This window comes from Lissotriton vulgaris, chromosome 3_1 (assembly GCF_964263255.1).
Source record: "Lissotriton vulgaris chromosome 3_1, aLisVul1.2, whole genome shotgun sequence".
Classification (NCBI taxonomy): domain Eukaryota; kingdom Metazoa; phylum Chordata; class Amphibia; order Caudata; family Salamandridae; genus Lissotriton; species Lissotriton vulgaris.
The window spans coordinates 1,279,690,551-1,279,714,197 of NC_141689.1; positions in this window are offsets into that span (position 1 = coordinate 1,279,690,551).

Consider the following 23,647-nt stretch of genomic DNA (forward strand, 5'->3'; position numbering starts at 1 on the left):
CCCCGGGAAGCCATCTTGGGCGGGAGGCGAGTCTCGGCTGGTATGCCCGAAGCGGCGTAGCCGGGGCGCGCCTTTTCCCGCCCTCGAGTGGGTTGGCCTAGACACTAACGCGGCTGGCCACGCCCTTGGGGCAGGCAGGGGCGGGTTTACGCCCGCCCTGAAGACGGATAAAAGGAGAAACAAGACCAGAAGGCATCCTCTTGTTCCTGTGCTCTGAAGCTGCACCTCCTCGCTGCACGTGAGCTTGAGACGGAACGAAGAGCCAATTTTGAGCGTTGTAATCGTTCTTGTTTGTTTTTCAGATACTTTGTTGGAGAATGCCGAGGAAGGCGGGAAAGCGAATGACTACCGACCAGATGCTGCGTGTTCTCATGAAAGAGGTGACCGACCTAAAGAGGCGAATGGATAAAGACGAGGAAGGGGGCCCGAAACGTCCTTTGGCGGGAGCAGCCCCGGAAGGAAAAGGCAAGAGGCCCAGGAGGGGAGCAGCTGGGGGAGACATCCCGAGTCCCAGTGTCCCGCTCGAAGCACCCACTCCCGTGCCGGAGGAAGGGAATCCGATTCCCGTTGTGGTCACCCCCGTGTCCGGGGAAGATATGCCGCCCGAGCTGGCGGCACAATTAGCAGCGTGGTTGGGAAAAGGTAGCGAGGGCGCCACGGCTGTCGACGCACAGGTGTTGATGAAGCAACTGCGTGAAACTCGGGAAGCAGCGACGGTATCCACGCCGGCTGCGGCCGCAGAGAAGCCACGAGGGACGGTTTTAGTCGCAGAGACAGCGTCCGGTGCAGGTAAGCGACCATTGCCGATTGCGAGGGAGGAGTCGGCACCCTCTCGAAGGGAGAAGTTGGGCCAGCATGTCCCTTTAGCTATTAAAGAAAAGATATGGGCAGGGGAGTATGTAAACATCTTCTCGTTGCTTACTGATCATTATGAGATGGAGCATGTTAAGGGTCAGAAGGACCTCATGCATCCGAGTGTTTGGCGCGCAAAGATGGCCGCCTTTAAGGTAAATGAGAACATTGGCAATTGGGGCAAGGCGTGGGGGGTTTTCACATCGATCTTGGGTGAACGAAGGCCCGAATTGCTACCCGAATTGCCGATTTATCAGTCACGAATCATGGGGTACTCTGTATCACACGAGGGTAATCATTGGTTCTGCTATGATAATATTTTCAGAAAAGCAAAAGAACATGATAAAAACTTAACTTGGGATTGTTATGATTCTGTGTCCTGGTCCAAAATGAAGGATACTGGTATGTTGAAATTGCCATTGGTGGGGAGTAACGTGGACGAATCCTCCCGTCAGTATGCGGGGACGCCCTTTCGCTCAGGTACGGGTACCGACAATCACTCGAGGCCTACCGGCAATGCAGGTAAAAAGGGGGTTTGTTGGAACTTTAACAGGGGCAAATGTACTAGGCCCCAGGGGTCGTGCAAATTTAGACACGAATGTAGTGGGTGTGGGCAATCATCCCATCCTGAGTCCACGTGCAGAGCCAAAACGGGTGATAACGGGGGTAGAGGAGGTGCCAAACAGGTCTAACATAGTCCGAGGGGCGCCTTTACCTACCCCGATTGATACCTTGGCAATGATTCCCTGGCTCAGCGAATACCCGGATCGTGCTTCCGCTGGGGTGGTGCGGAACGGGTTTTCATATGGTTTCCGCATCCCAGTGGGGGATTTTCAGGGTGTGGAAAAATGCAAAAATCAGATATCGGTCTTGCAGCATACGACTGTGGTACAGGAAAAGATCCGGAAGGAGGTTACTCGAGGTCGAGTCGCCGGTCCGTTTAGTGTACCCCCGGTTGCTAACTTTGTTTGTTCTCCTTTAGGGGTGGTTCCCAAGAAGGACCCGGGTGAGTTTCGGCTGATACATAATTTATCAGCCCCACGTGGTCTTTCCGTAAACGAGGCGATAGACCCGGAAATGTGTTCGGTGCGGTACGCATCCTTCGATGAGGCCGTAGCCATTTTGAATCGCCTGGGGCCCGGTGCGCTGATGGCAAAATCTGATATCGAGTCAGCGTTCCGGTTGATCCCGGTACATCCAGACGATCAGCGTCTCCTGGGATTCATGTTTCAGGGTCAATATTACATGGATAGGTGTATGCCGATTGGATGCTCGATATCTTGTGCCTATTTCGAGAAATTCAGTAGTTTCCTACAATGGGTCTTCACAAAGAAGACGGGTTTCCAACATGTGATGCATTATCTAGATGATTTTTTGTTCCTGGGGGCAGCCGGGGATCCGGAATGTGGGCAGGCTTTAGCCGCATTCTGTGTTTTGATGAATCAGTTTGGCGTGCCACTGGCACCAGGTAAGACTGTGGGTCCTTCGACTTGCCTCGAGTTTCTGGGGATCGAGTTAGACTCCAGAGAAGGTTGTTTCCGTTTACCAGGTGATAAAGTGTTAAAGTTCAGGGCATCCCTGCAAATGTGTATGAGCGAATCTAAGGTTAAGCTGCATCAATTACAGCAGTTAGTGGGACAGTTGAATTTTGCCCTAAGAGTCATACCAATGGCCCGCCCTTTTTCCCGTTCGATCGCTCAAGCCATGGTCGGACTGAAGGAGGGCCATCATCGCACAAGGCTCTCGGCAGAGGTCCGCCAGGACATGCGCATTTGGTTGGCATTTCTGGCGGATTTCAATGGTCGAGTCGTCTGGAACAAACCGGCCGTGTCCTCTGAGGAGCTGGGGCTGTGGACAGACTCGGCAGGGAGCATAGGTTTTGGTGCCATTTTCGGCACCCGATGGTCTGCACAAAAATGGCCGGCATGGTGGCATGACAGGGGACTGACAAGTAACATTGCTTTCCTGGAACTTTTCCCCATTTTGGTGGCCCTGAGAACGTGGCCCGAAGGGTTCAAAGATCACTCTGTGGTATTTTGGTCTGACAATATGACCGTGGTTGAGTGTATCAATAGCCAGGCAGCACGATGCAAATGGGTTTTGAGACTGCTTAAAGAAATCGTATTACTGTGTATGCAATTGAATGTGCTATTCAAAGCAAGACATGTCCCGGGGGTAATGAACCAGGCGGCTGATGCCCTTTCTCGTTTTCGTATGCAGGCCTTCTGGGGTTTTCTTCCCACAGCGGACCCGGAGCCGGCACCCTTTCCCGAAGCTCTCTGGTCTCTCAGTGCCCCGAACTTCGTAACCTCGTGGGAGAGAGTTTAGCACCCAGGACGAGGAAGGCATATGAAGGGGCGTTCCGGTCCTATTTAGCCTTTTTGGGGACTGCTAGTGAGGAGCTTTGGGGCCAGGAGGAATGGGTAGTGAACTTTGTGATGTCTTTACATCTGGCAGGGAAATCGGTGGCCACGGCCCAGAGGCATCGGGCTGCCATTTCCTTTGTTGCTAGGGCTCATGGGATCCAGGACCCGACAGCGTCTTTCGTTGTGCAAAAAGCGCTACGTGGGTGGCAACGCCTTGAGGGTCGCAGAGTAGACGAGAGGCGCCCGATAGGTTTGGATAGGTTGGCCCAGTTATTATCCAGACTCCCTACAACATGTTCATCTCACTTTGAGACAGTGTTATTCCGAGCCGCTTTTACGCTGGCATTTCATGGAGCTATGCGGGTAAGCGAATTAGTGGCGAGGAACAAGCAGGATGTCACGGGAGGGCTGTGCGCAGAGCACGTTCAAATCAGAGGGGAGACAATGACTGTCTCGTTTGTAAGGTCCAAGACCGATCAGAGCGGGATGGGCGACTGCATAATTATACGCAGGATTCCCGGGTCGTCCATGTGCCCAGTGAAGTGTTTAGAGGATTATTTAACACGAAGGGTGGCATCATGGGGGGGGACCTTGTTGAGACACGCGGACGCCACCCCACTGACAAGGTTTCAGTTTCAGCGGGTGCTTGCGATGTCAATTACAGCTGCGGGCTTGAACCCGGGCGAGTTTGGGACCCATTCCTTTCGGATAGGGGCTGCTACAGAGGCTACAGCCAGGGGTCTGAATGTAGAACAAGTTAAACGTGTGGGGCGTTGGTCCTCCAATTGTTATAAAAGGTATGTGCGTTTGCACATGTTGTGAAGCTGTAATGATGTACTCACGCTTCTTGTTTTGTTTGGTTTTCAGTTACGCAAGCCTACGAGGCGGGGCGGACTATGCAGTCGACCCAACACCGGGACAGCGGTCAGACATCACCGGCTGTGAAAAAGGAGGTGTGGGTCGTGGGCCACTCATACGTGAGGCGTGCCGCGGACGTATTCAAGGCAGGTGACATGGTGCACGTGGCTGGGGAATACGGGTACAGTGTGTCCTTCTACGGAAAGGGCGGTCTCTGTATTGACCAGTTTCAATCATTTTTCGAGGGTTTGCTAGGGCGGACGAGGTCACCGCCGTCTGTAGTCATAGTACATCTTGGGGGCAATGATTTGGTCACCACTGGTAGACGACTTCTCCTGGAGGCGATGCTTTCCACTGTAAGTTGGTTAGGGAGGAGAGTTCCGGGGTGCACAATTGCCTGGTCCCATATGATCCCACGAAAAGTGTGGCGGGGGGCTATTTCTGTTTCTGCTTTAAATCACTCGGTGAGAAAAATTAATAACAAAGTGAGTAGGTTGTTCCGGTCCAATGCACTGCATTCTATTTCGCATGGGTGTATTAATGATGACAGTATGTATTTGGGGGACGGTGTTCATTTGTCTCGGGTGGGGAATGAGTTACTCATAGGAGACTTCATAGCTTGGCTAAAGATGTTAAAACATGACCTTTAGATAGGAGTGTGGTGGGGGGTCCGGATAGCCGGTCAACTATCCGGACCTGTGGCGGTAAGGTCATGATCGGTGAGCACTAATTGGAAGATCCCTATGAGTGGGCGTTACCCATTACGGATGGGGGCGCTCGGGGGAGGTGGCCATTGGCCCCTCAACGGGGAGGCGGTCCCTTCTAAGGATGGGTCGCCGAAAGGAAAGGGAAGGCGGTCAAGGCCCCTTCATGGGTAGGAGGGGTTACAGCCCCCTCCTGGTGAATTTCCCGGGGCCAGGATGTCTGCGACGGCAGATGTGGTAAGTTGTGTGGGGTGTGGGGGGGGGGTCTACGCTACCTTCTAGATACCTCACACGAGCCTCGTACGACCTTTAAGTGGCGTCGAGTTTTATTGGGACCCCCGTCAAGTAAAGGGAAATTGGTAGTTGCACTTGAGGTATGCCTCCGTGCCGCCCCTCACAAGGGAGGGGGATATGTCTGGGTTAGGGATCTTGACACCGGTTACGACCTTGCCGTTGGCCCTTAAACGTTAGGATGTACAATTTCAAAATTTCAAGTAAATGTTTTGTAGGATGTTAGTTCGGCTAGGAGAACCTTTGTATTAGAGGATATGTTAAGGTTAGCCAAACATCGCAATGTGGTAATGAAATTGTACATAATATGAAACTGTTGATTTAATGTTTTCATTTTTGTTTCATATTTTAATAAATACGGCCGGGAGGGTCACTCCCTCCCGTCTTCCAAAAACTTCAGAACTGTCTCCGGTTTCCCATCCTTGGGGATTGTGTTGAGAGGGGGTGGCGGGTATCTCAGCCATATGGAAAGGGGCGACCAATCGGTCCCCCCGAACGTATGGCAGAGTACCACGATCCCCCCGGGAAGCCATCTTGGGCGGGAGGCGAGTCTCGGCTGGTATGCCCGAAGCGGCGTAGCCGGGGCGCGCCTTTTCCCGCCCTCGAGTGGGTTGGCCTAGACACTAACGCGGCTGGCCACGCCCTTGGGGCAGGCAGGGGCGGGTTTACGCCCGCCCTGAAGACGGATAAAAGGAGAAACAAGACCAGAAGGCATCCTCTTGTTCCTGTGCTCTGAAGCTGCACCTCCTCGCTGCACGTGAGCTCGAGACGGAACGAAGAGCCAATTTTGACCCACCCACCAGCCCCTGAAGACAGCGAGTGGTTTTAATAAAGTTTGATGGATAACTCTGATTTTCGTTTACAGGTTGTGGTATTATCGTGAAGATTTTGAGTATGCAATAAAGAATGGTCGATTTGTGTTATGTTTTGCAAATAAAGTAATTCTGCTTTAGTGTTCATCAGTACGCATGCTTTGAATAAAGTTGTTGTTGCTACTGTTGGTTAGATGTAGTCATTTAGTATTTAGTTAGCATTGTCGTATTTATTTTGGTCGGGCGGTAAGGTCATGATCGGTGAGCACTAATTGGAAGATCCCTATGAGTGGGCATTACCCATTACGGATGGGGGCGCTCGGGGGAGGTGGCCATTGGCCCCTCAACGGGGAGGCGGTCCCTTCTAAGGATGGGTCGCCGAAAGGAAAGGGAAGGCGGTCAAGGCCCCTTCATGGGTAGGAGGGGTTACAGCCCCCTCCTGGTGAATTTCCCGGGGCCAGGACGTCTGCGTTGCAGATGTGGTAAGTTGTGTGGGGTGTGGGGGGGAGTCTACACTACCTTCTAGATACCTCACACGAGCCTCGTACGACCTTTAAGTGGCGTCGAGTTTTATTAGGACCCCCGTCAAGTCAAGGGAAATTGGTAGTTGCACTTGAGGTATGCCTCCGTGCCTCCCCTCACAAGGGAGGGGGATATGTCTGGGTTAGGGATCTTGACACCGGTTACGACCTTGCCGTTGGCCCTTAAACGTTAGGATGTACAATTTCAAAATTTCAAGTAAATGTTTTGTAGGATGTTAGTTCGGCTAGGAGAACCTTTGTATTAGAGGATATGTTAAGGTTAGCCAAACATCGCAATGTGGTAATGAAATTGTACATAATATGAAACTGTTGATTTAATGTTTTCATTTTTGTTTCATATTTTAATAAATACGGCCGGGAGGGTCACTCCCTCCCGTCTTCCAAAAACTTCAGAACTGTCTCCGGTTTCCCATCCTTGGGGATTGTGTTGAGAGGGGGTGGCGGGTATCTCAGCCATATTACCCATGTTTAAAGTGATGCACTAGCTGCACAAGGCAATCATAAAAAAGGGCCAAATGCAAATACCAATCAATTGCACCCAAAAATCGATTTTTGAATAAGATGTAAGAAACACTGCGCAGAACATATGTACAACCACTCAATAACATCAAACAAAGTCAGGGCCTGATTTATAAAGGCCTTGCGCCACCAGTGCGTCACTTATTACCCATGTTTAAAGTGATGCATCAGCTGCACAAGGCAATCATAAAAAAGGGCCAAATGCAAATACCAATCAATTGCACCCAAAAATCGATTTTTGAATAACATGTAAGAAACACTGCGCAGAACCTATGTACAACCACTCAATAACATCAAACAAAGTCAGGGCCTGATTTATAAAGGCTTTGCGCCACCAGTGCGTCACTTATTACCCATGTTTAAAGTGATGCATCAGCTGCACAAGGCAATCATAAAAAAGGGCCAAATGCAAATACCAATCAATTGCACCCAAAAATCGATTTTTGAATAACATGTAAGAAACACTGCGCAGAACCTATGTACAACCACTCAATATCATCAAACAAAGTCAGGGCCTTATTTATAAAGGCCTTGCGCCACCAGTGCGTCACTTATTATCCATGTTTAAAGTGATGCATCAGCTGCACAAGGCAATCATAAAAAAGGGCCAAATGAAAATACCAATCAATTGCACCCAAAATCGATTTTTGAATAACATGTAAGAAACACTGCGCAGAACCTATGTACAACCACTCAATATCATCAAACAAAGTCAGGGCCTTATTTATAAAGGCCTTGCGCCACCAGTGCGTCACTTATTATCCATGTTTAAAGTGATGCATCAGCTGCACAAGGCAATCATAAAAAAGGGCCAAATGCAAATACCAATCAATTGCACCCAAAATCGATTTTTGAATAACATGTAAGAAACACTGCGCAGAACCTATGTACAACCACTCAATATCATCAAACAAAGTCAGGGCCTGATTTATAAAGGCCTTGCGCCACCAGTGCGTCACTTATTACCCATGTTTAAAGTGATGCATCAGCTGCACAAGGTAATCATAAAAAAGAGCCAAATGCAAATACCAATCAATTGCACCCAAAAATCGATTTTTGAATAACATGTAAGAAACACTGCGCAGAACCTAAGTACAACCACTCAATATCATCAAACAAAGTCAGGGCCTGATTTATAAAGGCCTTGCGCCACCAGTGCATCACTTATTACCCATGTTTAAAGTGATGCATCAGCTGCACAAGGCAATCATAAAAAATGGCCAAATGCAAATACCAATCAATTGCACCCAAAAATCAATTTTTGAATAACATGTAAGAAACACTGCGCAGAACCTATGTACAACCACTCAATATCATCAAACAAAGTCAGGGCCTTATTTATGAAATCCTTGCGCCACCAGTGCGTCACTTATTACCCATGTTTAAAGTGATGCATCAGCTGCACATGGCAATCATAAATAAGGGCCAAATGCAAATACCAATCAATTGCACCCAAAAATCGATTTTTGAATAACATGTAAGAAACACTGCGCAGAACCTATGTACAACCACTCAATATCATCAAACAAAGTCAGGGCCTGATTTATAAAGGCCTTGCGCCACCAGTGCGTCACTTATTACCCATGTTTAAAGTGATGCATCCGCTGCACAAGGCAATCATAAAAAAGGGCCAAATGCAAATACCAATCAATTGCACCCAAAAATCGATTTTTGAATAACATGTAAGAAACACTGCGCAGAACCTATGTACAACCACTCAATAACATCAAACAAAGTCAGGGCCTGATTTATAAAGGCCTTGCGCCACCAGTGCGTCACTTATTACCCATGTTTAAAGTGATGCATCAGCTGCACATGGCAATCATAAATAAGGGCCTATTACCCATGTTTAAAGTGATGCATCAGCTGCACAAGGCAATCATAAAAAAGGGCCAAATGAAAATACCAATCAATTGCACCCAAAAATCGATTTTTGAATAACATGTAAGAAACACTGCGCAGAACCTATGTACAACCACTCAATATCATCAAACAAAGTCAGGGCCTGATTTATAAAGGCCTTGCGCCACCAGTGCGTCACTTATTACCCATGTTTAAAGTGATGCATCAGCTGCACAAGGCAATCATAAAAAAGGGCCAAATGAAAATACCAATCAATTGCACCCAAAAATCGATTTTTGAATAACATGTAAGAAACACTGCGCAGAACCTATGTACAACCACTCAATATCATCAAACAAAGTCAGGGCCTTATTTATAAAGGCCTTGCGCCACCAGTGCGTCACTTATTATCCATGTTTAAAGTGATGCATCAGCTGCACAAGGCAATCATAAAAAAGGGCCAAATGCAAATACCAATCAATTGCACCCAAAATCGATTTTTGAATAACATGTAAGAAACACTGCGCAGAACCTATGTACAACCACTCAATATCATCAAACAAAGTCAGGGCCTTATTTATAAAGGCCTTGCGCCACCAGTGCGTCACTTATTATCCATGTTTAAAGTGATGCATCAGCTGCACAAGGCAATCATAAAAAAGGGCCAAATGCAAATACCAATCAATTGCACCCAAAATCGATTTTTGAATAACATGTAAGAAACACTGCGCAGAACCTATGTACAACCACTCAATATCATCAAACAAAGTCAGGGCCTGATTTATAAAGGCCTTGCGCCACCAGTGCGTCACTTATTACCCATGTTTAAAGTGATGCATCAGCTGCACAAGGTAATCATAAAAAAGAGCCAAATGCAAATACCAATCAATTGCACCCAAAAATCGATTTTTGAATAACATGTAAGAAACACTGCGCAGAACCTAAGTACAACCACTCAATATCATCAAACAAAGTCAGGGCCTGATTTATAAAGGCCTTGCGCCACCAGTGCGTCACTTATTACCCATGTTTAAAGTGATGCATCAGCTGCACAAGGCAATCATAAAAAAGGGCCAAATGCAAATACCAATCAATTGCACCCAAAAATCGATTTTTGAATAACATGTAAGAAACACTGCGCAGAACCTATGTACAACCACTCAATATCATCAAACAAAGTCAGGGCCTGATTTATAAACGCCTTGCGCCACCAGTGCGTCACTTATTACCCATGTTTACAGTGATGCATCAGCTGCACAAGGCAATCATAAAAAAGGGCCAAATGCAAATACCAATCAATTGCACCCAAAAATCGATTTTTGAATAACATGTAAGAAACACTGCGCAGAACCTATGTACAACCACTCAATATCATCAAACAAAGTCAGGGCCTGATTTATAAAGGCCTTGCGCCACCAGTGCGTCACTTATTACCCATGTTTAAAATGATGCACCAGTTGCATAAGGCAATCATAAAAAAGGGCCAAATGCAAATACCAATCAATTGCACCCAAAAATCGATTTTTGAATAACATGTAAGAAACACTGCGCAGAACCTATGTACAACCACTCAATATCATCAAACAAAGTCAGGGCCTGATTTATAAAGGCCTTGCGCCACTAGTGCGTCACTTATTACCCATGTTTAAAATGATGCACCAGTTGCATAAGGCAATCATAAAAAAGGGCCAAATGCAAATACCAATCAATTGCACCCAAAAATCGATTTTTGAATAACATGTAAGAAACACTGCGCAGAACCTATGTACAACCACTCAATATCATCAAACAAAGTCAGGGCCTGATTTATAAAGGCCTTGCGCCACCAGTGCGTCACTTATTACCCATGTTTAAAGTGATGCATCAGCTGCACAAGGCAATCATAAAAAAGGGCCAAATGCAAATACCAATCAATTACACCCAAAAATCGATTTTTGAATAACATGTAAGAAACACTGCGCAGAACCTATGTACAACCACTCAATATCATCAAACAAAGTCAGGGCCTTATTTATGAAAGCCTTGCGCCACCAGTGCGTCACTTATTACCCATGTTTAAAGTGATGCATCAGCTGCACATGGCAATCATAAATAAGGGCCAAATGCAAATACCAATCAATTTGACCCAAAAATCGATTTTTGAATAACATGTAAGAAACACTGCGCAGAACCTATGTACAACCACTCAATATCATCAAACAAAGTCAGGGCCTGATTTATAAAGGCCTTGCGCCACCAGTGCGTCACTTATTACCCATGTTTAAAGTGATGCATCAGCTGCACAAGGCAATCATAAAAAAGGGCCAAATGCAAATACCAATCAATTGCACCCCAAAATCGATTTTGAATAACATGTAAGAAACACTGCGCAGAACCTATGTACAACCACTCAATATCATCAAACAAAGTCAGGGCCTGATTTATAAAGGCCTTGCGCCACCAGTGCGTCACTTATTACCCATGTTTAAAGTGATGCATCAGCTGCACAAGGCAATCATAAAAAAGGGCCAAATGCAAATACCAATCAATTGCACCCCAAAATCGATTTTTGAATAACATGTAAGAAACACTGCGCAGAACCTATGTACAACCACTCAATATCATCAAACAAAGTGAGGGCCTTATTTATGAAAACCTTGCGCCACCAGTGCGTCACTTATTACCCATGTTTAAAGTGATGCATCAGCTGCACATGGCAATCATAAAAAAAGGCCAAATAAAAATACCATTCATTTGCACCCAAAATCGTTTTTTGTATAACATTTTAGAAACACAACACAGGACTTATATACTAACATACAATTTCACTTCTAAAACATAACTATCTGCTTCCAAATATTCTCCATAGAGCAAATAAGTCTCTATCTAAATTAAATAAATCATTACTTACCTTTACAAATGCTTTTGGAGATTGAGAACAGTGTCAGACACACACACCAATTTTTCTTTATCAGAGCAAAAGGTGTGCTCTCAATACACTGAAACCAAGACTGGCATAGAAAATCTCTATCTTTGTACACATATGCCTTAATTCAACCAATCAAAAGTCTTCCCTCACTATTTTCAAACCAACACCCATCCCCCTCTCAGACCTTTCTATCTGTTACCATAGCAACTCCCTCCTAACTGAACTCTAAGGTTCAAAAGTTTATCTTACAATGTTGCAAATTAACTCAGCAAGGATGTTTGACCTCTCAATACAGCAGCCTATCCAGGGTATTTTTGCTTTTGGTGACTTTTTTTAAACCATTCAAATTGCTTCTTTCACACAACATAACCATGCACCCTAACTTTCAGTTTTCAACTATCTGAATCCACCAATCATTGCTTGTGATTCAAGAGCAGGGAAACTACACAATTATTTTTTTGTAAACTCCTACTGTTCCAACTGCCATTTCATTCCCACACTTCATCTGACTGGACCAGAACCTTCTCACATCATGTATTCTGTCTGGATTATTGGACATAGCTACATCCACTGGGCTCAAAGGTATGCAGCTAGCAGAAATTTTCATAACCTTGATTTATCAAATGTGGAAATCAAGTGGATTGGCCACAGAGGATTAAAATGTCACCAATTGATACCATTGGTGAAAACCTTTTTGCATCTGCCAGAACCTGACCTTATAATTGTGCACTGTGGTGGAAACGATCTAGGCACATTGACTGGGGTAGGTCTGGAAATGCTTTTAAAGGACACCTTTCATCAATTGATGATACTTTTTCCCCAAACTGCCTTGGTATATTCCAATATATGCCAAAGACAGAAATGGAACTGGTCCAACCAATTTTGTCCACAATTTGAGAAAGCACGGAAACATGTGAATAAATCTGTTTCTGCTTACATGAGAGACTATGGAATGGGTTCAATATACAATAATAACTTGCGTTACAACATGCAAGACATCTACAGAGGAGATGGAGTGCACTTCTCAGATGAGGGGAATAGAATATTCCTCCTGAATTTAAGAATGTGTATTGGAACCTACTTGTAGGTACCTAAATCAACCACAGAACCCAAAAGCTCTTTTCAGAGCTACCCTACCTCTGATCATTCAAAACGTTTATTTTTTTTTAACTTTTTTCACTATTTTTCACCAATGTACGCTTCCCGGTACGCTCCCCGGTGCGCGTACCGGGCGCTTCCCCCGCGAAAAATATTACATTTATTTTTTGGTTTTTACCTTTATGAGCCTCCTAAGACCCCCTCAGAAAACCTAGAGGGTCAATAAGTCTCTACTGTGCCCCCTTCTAGCCATACCGAACATTGATTGCCCTCCATCTTGTGTCTCGATTGTCCCGAAACACAAAATGGAAGACTCCCGTTACGCTGCCGGTGCGCGCACCGGAGCGCGCACCAGTAAGCGCACAATAAAAAAAGGTGGGAAAGTAATTTACGGAAAACCCAATGGAGACACTTTCATCAAATATAGAATACGCCCTACTACATAGCAGTCCCTACCATTTGCCCAAATTTGGTGAAATTCCATTGAGACATTTAGGCTACAAGCCTGTCTAAATATCCTGAGGTAAATTACATGACAAAAACACACTTGTAATGTTAGAATTTACAACCAATTAAAAAGTTTCTTTCATTTTCTACGATTATTTCCTGACGTTTGATTGGTTAAGTACAAGAATATATATAAAAGAAGAGAGGGAAACACAGCCATTTTGACTACTGCTTCCAGAAGTACATTTGAAAACAAATATCACTGACAACTTCAACTGATTTCTCTAAGGTAAGTTGTTATTATGGAAGTATATTGTACACTTTAAGTTAATTTCTGAAAAAATATTCTGTTAGTTATATGCTATCCCTCTTTAATAGTTATAGATAGAGATAGACTTCTCTGTAATAGTTATGAATTGAGTTAGGCTTCTCTGGTATACAGTACCCTAACTCTACTAATATAGTTTATTTGTATGCAATTTTCAGAAAGAAAATGGAAGGAGAAAATCAGGCAAATGATACTTCTATCAAAGTAAAGGTGGAAAAACCAGAACATCAAAAAAATGAAGTTGATTTCATGGATGACTCTTTGGATCAACAGTTTATAGAATGTTTGGAACAAATGTAATCATGTACTAATAATTATGAGGAAATTCCGGACAATATTATGTTAGAAATTGTATTAAATTATGAAAAAGAATCAGAGGAATAAATTTATATTTAATAATTTCAAATTGTTTGAGACAATATTCATTTTTATATGTAATTCATAAAGTATTACCAAAAATGTTTAAAATATAAAGTGAGACTTATAGTATACTGTTCAACTATTTTTCTGTTACATAGTAAGTTTACTCATAGTTACTACCTTTCTCCCACTATATTATCTCCTATGTATATTTTACACCTCTTTTTCATAAGGGAGCAGGATAGACTACTCATGATCCCCTAGAAATTCTCAGGGAGTGCTTAAAAGATCTGTTTCTGCTTTCCAGACAGACTATGTTATAACTTCCATATACCACAAGAAATACAATAACAACATGCAAGATATCTACAGAGGAGATGGTGTACATTAAATTAAAGTCTCTGCATTGGTACCTACATGTAGGTACTTACATAAAATAAAAAAAACAATTAATAAACATACAATTTTTTAAAGTGATTATTTTTCCATAGTACCCTCCTTGGAGCGCTCCCCGGTGCGCTACCCGGTGCGCGTACCGGGCGCTCCCCCCGCGAAAAACGCAAAAAAAAATTTTTTTTGAGGCCCCGCGGGGCCCTTCAATGGCCCCCATATCAAACCTAGGGGGTCAGGGGGGGGTCTACCCTGCCCCCTTATGGTCAATTCCCCCCTTTGTTTTTGCCACCTCTTATGACTAGATTTTACCGATAGACAAGATGGCGGCCGCTCCGAACTGTTTAGAATGTTTACAGACAACTGAGAGCCAATCAGCTTTCTGCGCGCAAGTCGCGTGTCGCGCCCGGTGCGCTCCCCGGTGCGCGTACCGGAGCGCGGCTACAGATATATATATTTTTTTGAACCTAAATTACTCAAAATCCACTGGAGCACATATCTTGAGACATAGCAAAGGCACATCGGGCTACCAGTCCCTACAATTTTGGCAAGTTTGGTGGAAATCCATTCAGCCGTTCAGGCTAAAAGTGAAATCGACCGCCCTATGGAAATTAACATGGGGAAAACGCGTTTTGGGACCCCCCTTTTATCTCGGCCCCCGCTTGACGAATCCCCCCGAAACTTACAGGGAAGGACCGGAACGCCGCGAGGCCATTTTGAGGAAATTTTGAGGCAGATTCGTCAACCGGCGCCAAAGTTATTCCAAATAGAATTTTGAGATTTAACATTGAAAAAAATCCTAACTATAACTACCTACTGGCGACCGCCAGTAGGTAATATATATATATATATATATATATATATTCACTGAAAAAAACATAGGTTTTACACGCGTTATAGTTAGGAAATAGCATTTGAAAAACCTATGAAATTCACTGAAAAAACCATAGGTTTGACAACAGTTATAGTTAGCTGGAAATTTTACTGACATAAAACCAATGAAATTCCACGTTATAGTTAGTTGGACTCACTATAACTTGCGCGTGTAATGCACTGCTGATGACATTACATATTACATCACTCATGACATGGTCAGTGACATCACTCATGACATCACTGATGACACCAACCAGTGAATGTGTGTCTTTCTGAAAAATAAACATGTTTTATATATGTATATGTAAAGGTTGAGGGAAGAATAAATGTTTAAATTATTGTCTTAATGAATGTTTTTTTAAAAAGAAATGATTGGATAACTGGCTTATTAAGTGTATCTTATTGAATACATATATTAGCGAGTAATGTTTAAATATTTAAATATATGTATCAGTGTTTCACTTTGTGAATAAGTGGCTGCATGGGTTGATGAGTACCTACATGTGTGTGTATATGGGTTATTAGATGTTTTTTTAGTATCAGTATGAGTGTCTCTATGGTTTGGTGGGGGTGTTACTTATCATATAGATCCATCAATGACTGACTCACTGTTTCTATGTTTTTTGAAGACAGCATATGTACAGGACTGTATGGGTGGATGAGTGTGTATATGTGTGTGTTAGTGAGTGAATGCCTGCCTCACTAGTGTCTTTATTAGTAACAAGATATGTTTTAATTTAGTATATGTGAGTATTGATATATATAAGTCAGTATATGTGAGACTAAGAGATAGAAAGAGTTCCTGTTTAAATAAGTATGTGTTTCTATAAGTGATTGTTTAAGAGAGTAAGTATGTATACGTTTCCTTAGAAGTAACGTGGTAGTGTGTGTATAGTTGTATATGCAAATGAATGGATGTTCAATAGTTTATTTTTATGTGTGAGTATGTGTGTGAGTAACTTTTGGATGACTGTCGGTGTGTAACAGGATGTATAGGTGTATCACTACATATGATGAGTGAGTATATGTATGAGTGACTATATAGAACTGTTGGTGAATGAGAGAATGTGTATATAGATGGTGGAATTACTGAATTGGTTGTTGTAACTGGTATGGGTATCTCCATTTTTTTGAAAATATTAATTTCTATTTTCCAATATGTGTTTTAAGGGTTACATTACACTTAAAGGAGGTCTGTCATCAGTGATGTCATGAGTGATGTCACTGACCATGTCATGAGTGATGTAATATGTAATGTCATCAGCAGTGCATTACACTCGCAAGTTATAGTGAGTCCAACTAACTATAACGTGGAATTTCATTGGTTTTATGTCAGTAAAATTTCCAGCTAACTATAACTGTTGTCAAACCTATGTTTTTTTCAGTGAATTTCATAGGTTTTTCAAATGCTATTTCCTAACTATAACGCGTGTAAAACCTATGGTTTTTTCAGTGAATTTCATAGTTTTTTTGAATGCTAGTTCCTAAGTATGAAATCACGTTCGTAACTAGATAGTGTCACCGCCTACACGTCCTGAGAAGCGCATGTAAAGTCATGTGACTTGAAAACAAGACTTCCAATTGGTTCTTAGTAGTTTCTGTTCTGGAATTTACACGAAGCACTCCACCCACTTTCCTCACAATCTTTTCTACTCTCAAGAGACAACAACATCGAGCATCTTCCGGAAAACTTTGCTGAAATGGCTGCCCTTTCGCATTCATCTTCCAAATCTGAAGGAAATGAGCGACCACCGTTAAGAAGAAAAAAGGAATCTTTCATTTGGCAATTTTTTACTTATCCTGAAGATCAAAAGAAAGTGAATGCGCCAAAAGTAACCTGCACGATATGCAATTCGGAGCTCTCAAGGGGAAATCCAAATGGAAAATATTCCTTTTCTATACACAAACAAAGGCACCCTGAGCATTATGCAAAAGCATCGACAAGAGCCCTGGCCACGCTATTTCCATCAGAGGTGGCCAGCACATCTTCTGGTGGACGACCTGTATCTCCATCGAGTGCTGAGATGGACTTGAGACCATATCTTGCGAAGGTGCACATGAAATGCAACGAGTGTGGAGAAATTCTTTTGTACGGAGAGCAGAGCCTCGTTCTTATTCAACTCAAAATTGAAAGTCATAAATGCCCCAAGAAAAGATACATTTCTTTACTTCATTTTCATAGTATTACAGACTGAAAAATGTAGTAGCAACTTTAAGAAATCGAAAGCAAAATACGAAAAAAAAAAAAGTTATTTTCAGAACTAACTATTTCTACCAAAACATGCTCCAAGAGCATCTTATGACATGTTTTTTCGCTGCTTCATTGTAGTGCGCGACCGGGTGCGCGCACCCTCCTATCGCGTACAGGACCTGACACTTGCATGTGAAGTTATGTGACTTCTAAACAACACTTCTAATTGGTTCTTGGTAGTTTCTATTCTGGAATTTACACGCAGCACTCCACCCACTTCCATCACTTTCTTTTCTACTCTCAAGAGAGAACAACGTCGAACATCTTTCCGAAGATTTTGCTACAATGGCTACCGTTCCGCATTTATCTTCCGAATCTGAAGGAAATGAGCGACCACCTTTGACAAGAAAAACGGAGGCCACGCTATTACCATCAGAAGTAAACAGCACATCTTCCGGAGGACGACCTGTATCTCCATCGAGTGCTGAAATGGACTTGAAACCATATCTTGCGAACGTGCACATGAAATGCACGAACTGTGGAGAACTTCTTGTATACGGAGAGCAGAACTTTACTCTAATTAAACACACAATTGAGAGTCATAAATGCTCCAAGAAAAGTTAAATTTCTTCACTTTATTTGGATAGTATAACATACTGAAAAATGTCGTAGCAACTTTAAGAAATCAAAAGCATCATAACACTTGTTTCCCAAAAAAAAAAAAAAAAGTTCTTTTCAGAACTAACTCTTTGTACCAAAACAAGCTTCAAGAGCATATTAGCTGATATTTTCTCGTCGCTTTCTTATAGTGTGCGACCGGGTGCGCGCACCCACCTATCGCGTCGAGACACGCATGTGCAGTCATGTGACTTTAAAACAACACTTCCAATTGGTTCTTACTAGTTTCTATTCTGCAATTTACACGGAACACTCCACCCACTTCCCTAGAAAACCAGTTTATCGAAAAACTTTTAAAGCCTCCTCTTATGAAATATTCGACATCAATCACATAGCAGAGTACTAAATAGCACTATATACACTCCGTCCCTTAATTATAATAGACTTATTGCTATGTAAAAGCAACTTTTTTTTTCACGCGAATATGTGAAATGCTGAGCCTATTACATAATTTTATTTCACATATATGTTACTATTCTCCTTCGAGTACTAACACCGTAGAAAATACCACCAATAGCGGTGATATTTTTTACACCGAGAACGGGCGCTTTCTATCCCTTACAGCCCTTACAATTATAAAGTTTTATTTCCTAAGTCTCTAATCTCCAACTGTGCAACGTAGCTCCCCTGTGTGTCGTAATAAGGTCCATAAACAAAAACTACAGGGCCAGCATTATAAACATACACAGAACCACAAAACGACAAGAGCCACCATACTGATATATATCCTTAATATAATAAACCTCTGAGAATAAATACATATTTCCGTGGCACCCCATAACACAAATGTGGCGTCCTCTGACTCTGCTCCATTACCAAACACCGTAACTCCCCGCCCCCCTCACTTTTCACTAAACTCCGCACTCCACCCCACCCGAACCCCCTATTACAAACCCCCAACCTATCCTCCCTGCCCAAACCCACCATGAACCTCAAACCGCCCCTAGAAAACTTATAAGACACAGGATTACTAAAACTCAAAGAATACGCAACAGGCAGATAATGTAAATAGTACATAAAGGCACATATTTTTTCCAAAATACTATTTAAAAACATGTTCTATTTTTTATAAATCTATCATGCATCTGACCCTCTAGAACTGCTTTCAAAACGTGAACTATAAACCTCTACTTTTCATTTTCAAACCATACACTTTCATCTGACCCTCTAGAACTGCTTTCAAAACATGAACTATAAACCTCTACTTTTCATTTTCAAACCATACACTTTCAATTACATTATTTTTTTTCCACAATTCATGTAATGTTACACACCTTTTCTAAAATACACCAGTCCCTATCATTTATAAGGATTTATTTTCAGTCTTCATCAGTGACACTTTCTTCACATATAATAGAAATCACTATAACTTTTTAAAAGACAATGCTAACGCGGTAAAAATAACCCATCATTTGCTTTCCTTTAAGAATGCACACTATGTACCCCACGCATGCGTTTCTTAATCTTTGTATTTGGCAGCGAATACCGACCTTGAATCGGAAGACATGAACAAGACCGCCATTGTCACATTTAAAACTGAACGTTGCATCTGCTCACACACATATCTTTCACTAAGCTAACATTCACAGAAAACAGCATTGATCTAAAAAAAAATTGACCTTGCTTTACAACTCCCTCAAATCACTCCCTTATTTTTTAACGCATCCTCCAGTTCAAAAAAAGCTACTTTTTCAATAACCACTAAGCAATATAAAAGTGACTAGACTCCTACAAAATGTATCAAGTCATTCTGCTTCTCTCCACTGCATAGCCGGCGACCTAATTCTGTGGAGTTGCTATACAACCAGCGGTGCTGCGCCGTTTCCTTTACCATCTTGGGAAATTCAAAATGGATGTCCCTCCTGCCTTCGCAAACGAGCCGGGCCACTTAGAACTATTTCGACAGAGAATGCTTCTGTACTACGGCACCTTACCACTCTCAACTTTGAATACTTCATATCGATTATCATTTCGATATTCGTATTTCACCTGTGTGCAGCCTGTATTTCATTGCCTGAGCTGTGATTTCACGTGGGCCCTGGATTTATGTCTCTGCAATTTGGTACCTCCTGAACCGAATTACAATCACCTCATGAATCCGTTACTTGATCATGAACAGCTTTGTTACAACGGAGGGTTTATGGCCTTTGCAGCGATACAAGGAGTTCTGGGTCATTGGAATATATTCGCAGCGGCGCAAGATTTCCTAACAGAGAGCTACATCGAAAACCCACTGAGCTGCCCAATGATGGTAAAAGACGCTCCAATAATGACAGATCATGAATGCTCCTTTGATCTTCTCAATTGGATGGCTGACATGTTTTCAGATGATAACAATGATTTCATGTTAGAGGCACTTGCTGCATACTTTGCCTACACAATGGACGGTTAACTCTTTCCTAACAGCGAGCTACATCGAAAACCCACCAACCTGCACTCTGATGGTAAAAGAGGCTCCGATTATAACAGATTATCAGTACTGCTTTACTCTTTTCCATTGGATAGCTGACATACTTTCAAATGATAAAACTGATATCCTGTTACAAGCAGAAGCTACCTATTTTGCCTAAACAATGCTTCAATAACTCTCATACAAGCCATTGACGTCCTCATTTCCTTTTGGTTTTCTATATTCTTCACGTTCTTTTCCATATTTTATTTTGAAGAACAGACCTATTTGCTTTACTAACAATGGACATTATGATTTTGTGTTGTGTGACAGCTGATTCATAAAGTAATGATGTATAACCACTTGCATTTTCATATATCGTTCCTAAACTGAAAGGCCAGAGACCTTCTTCCATTAATTAAAATATAATATACTTCCTTATAAGAGTGTACAATGTTTTTTTCCAACTATATTCATTTTTCTTCAACTATAGCGTTTGTATTCCATGTACTACTGACAATACCAATTACTGTGTTTTTTGCAATTTCTGTACTCATATTACATAATGATTTGCCTTTAAAACAGTACATTTCTAAATAAACATTTCAAATATTCACGGTTTCTCTTTTAATCCATAATCTCAACTGAAATAATTTCATTTTGAAAAACTATTCATGGGTTCCACATAACCTTAACTGTAGACACTGAAGACCTTATTTAGGAAGACCTTCCGCCGCCGGGGCCTCATTTTTTAAAATGGGAAAAAGTAACGCACCGGTGGCGCAAGGCCTTCATAAATAAAGTCCTGAATGTTTTCTTTTCTCGAACTCACTTACTGATACTAGAACCTCCAAGCCAATTACGGCCCGTGAACTCTTTCTTAGTAGGTTGCGCACCGTAAAGACAGTTATACCACTGTTAACATTTTTTTTTTACTGTTACTAAGCACCAACACAGTTCCGCTTCACTCAGAGTTAATCACTGCTCCCACGCTTCTACAGGCCAGACGCTATGTCGTATTTCTCTCCTTATCACCCTTTCATCTCCACAATAACAAACAGTTCTCCGCCTGCCACCAGAGAACAGACTCAGATGCAGAGGCACCAAAGAGTGAACCCATCACCAACTGCCATCTCCGGCTGTTTCCATGGTTACACCTCATTCTGCACCTTGCTGAAGGCACAGGTCAAAAGTTCATGTCTTAACGTTCTACAACAAACTAAGAACACTATTTTCCCTCCAGAAACTCCTGCCAATACACAGCTCTGTTACATATCTTGCTTTTTCACACCCAATAGTACTTTTCGTTTAACATAAACATTAACATGGAACGTACTGTTCAATCTCCACTTGTTACAATCGACCAATCATTTTTCTTTTTTAAACCACACCCAGCCTCTTCCTTTTTCTCTATTTAGAATTTCAACTTCTAACTCCCATTCCACTTCCAGAACCGATCGGAGGTCGACTACAAATCCCTTGAAAATGAAGGTCTGGCTAATAGGACACAGTTATATTCACTGGAGTGAAAAATATGCAGTAAGCAGATGAATTTGCAACCTCAGCTTACCAAATGTACACATAACATGGATTTCCAAAAGAGGATTGAATGTCACCAATTGATTCCATTGGTGAAAACTTTTATGCATCTCCCAGAACCAGACCTTTTAATTGTGCACTGTGGTGGGAACGATCTAGGCACAATCACTGGGGTAGGTCTGGAAATGCTTCTAAAAGACACCTTTCGACAATTGATGACACTTTTTCCTCGATCTGCCTTGGTATATTCCAATATATGCCAAAGACAGAAATGGAATTGGTCCAATCAACATTGTGCACAATTTGAGAAAGCAAGGAGACATGTAAATAAATCTGTTTCTGTGTTCCTCAGAGATTATAGCATGGGTTCTATTTACCACAACAACTTGTGATACCACATGCAAGACGTCTATAGGAGAGACGGTGTTCATTTCACGAATGAGGGAAACAGAATCTTCCTCTGCAACATCAGGCTCTGCATCGGTACTTACTTATAAATGCAGAAAACACTCAATTAACACAAGGGCTCTTCTCAGAGCCACCTTATATCTAAGCACTTAAACTTGTGATTTATCTCCATTTTCACACTCTTGTGAATAGGTGTGCGCGACCGGGTGCGCGCACCCCGTATTTTTTTTCGGGGGAAAATTATATCTTTTTGCGTTTAAGGGCATTACTGCACACCCCGAGAAAAGCTACGCAGCAAAACAATCTCTAACTTCTCCCCTTTCCATGTTTCAACGCTTTCAAATGAACAATATATTTACTCGCAATGACAAAATGGCGGACAAAACTTCCTGATTTCCTTCGAATCAAACGTTAACAGACGTCACGCAGCCAAAAAAAATTCCGCTCACGCGCAGCCGCTAGGGTGCGCGCACGCGTGCGCGCCTATAGATATATAATTGACTTTAACTTTAATTTTCTCAACAACTACTGAACGGATTTACACCATTCCAAAAAAAAGCGTAATCTGCGAACAAGACTCTACAGTTTTGGCAAATTTCTTATAAATCCATTCAGCCGTTCGACCTGTAGCCGAGTCTAAAGGTCCTATGGAAAATAACATGGAGAAAACAAGTTTTGGGACCCCCCTTATATCTCAGCCCCCACTTGACCAATCCTCCCCAAACTTTCAGGGAAGGAGCGCAGCAGACCGAGCCATCTTCTTTGAGAAATTCGCTAAGATTCTTCAACCAGGGCCAAAGTTATTCCAAATAGAATGTTGAGGATTTCCTATGGAAACTAGGTCCTAACTATAACTACCTACTGGCGACCGCCAGTAGGTAATATATATATATCTATATATATATATATATATATATATATATATATATATATATATATATATATATATATATATATATATATATATATATATATATATATATATATATATATATATATATATATATATATATTCACTGAAAAAACCATAGGTTATAGACCATATATAGTTAGGAATTAGCATTTACAAAACCTTAATTTACTCGCACAAAATTTCAATGGTTTTTTAATAGCAAATATGAAAAGCTGTAAAATGTCAAGTACGTGGTAGGTAAAAACATTTTCGGGTTTATGCACGCTGATGTGCTTTGAACGCTGCCCCCCCCCCTCTTTTCTCTTAGGAGTACTCTCTTTTTGTAGATAGTGAAGG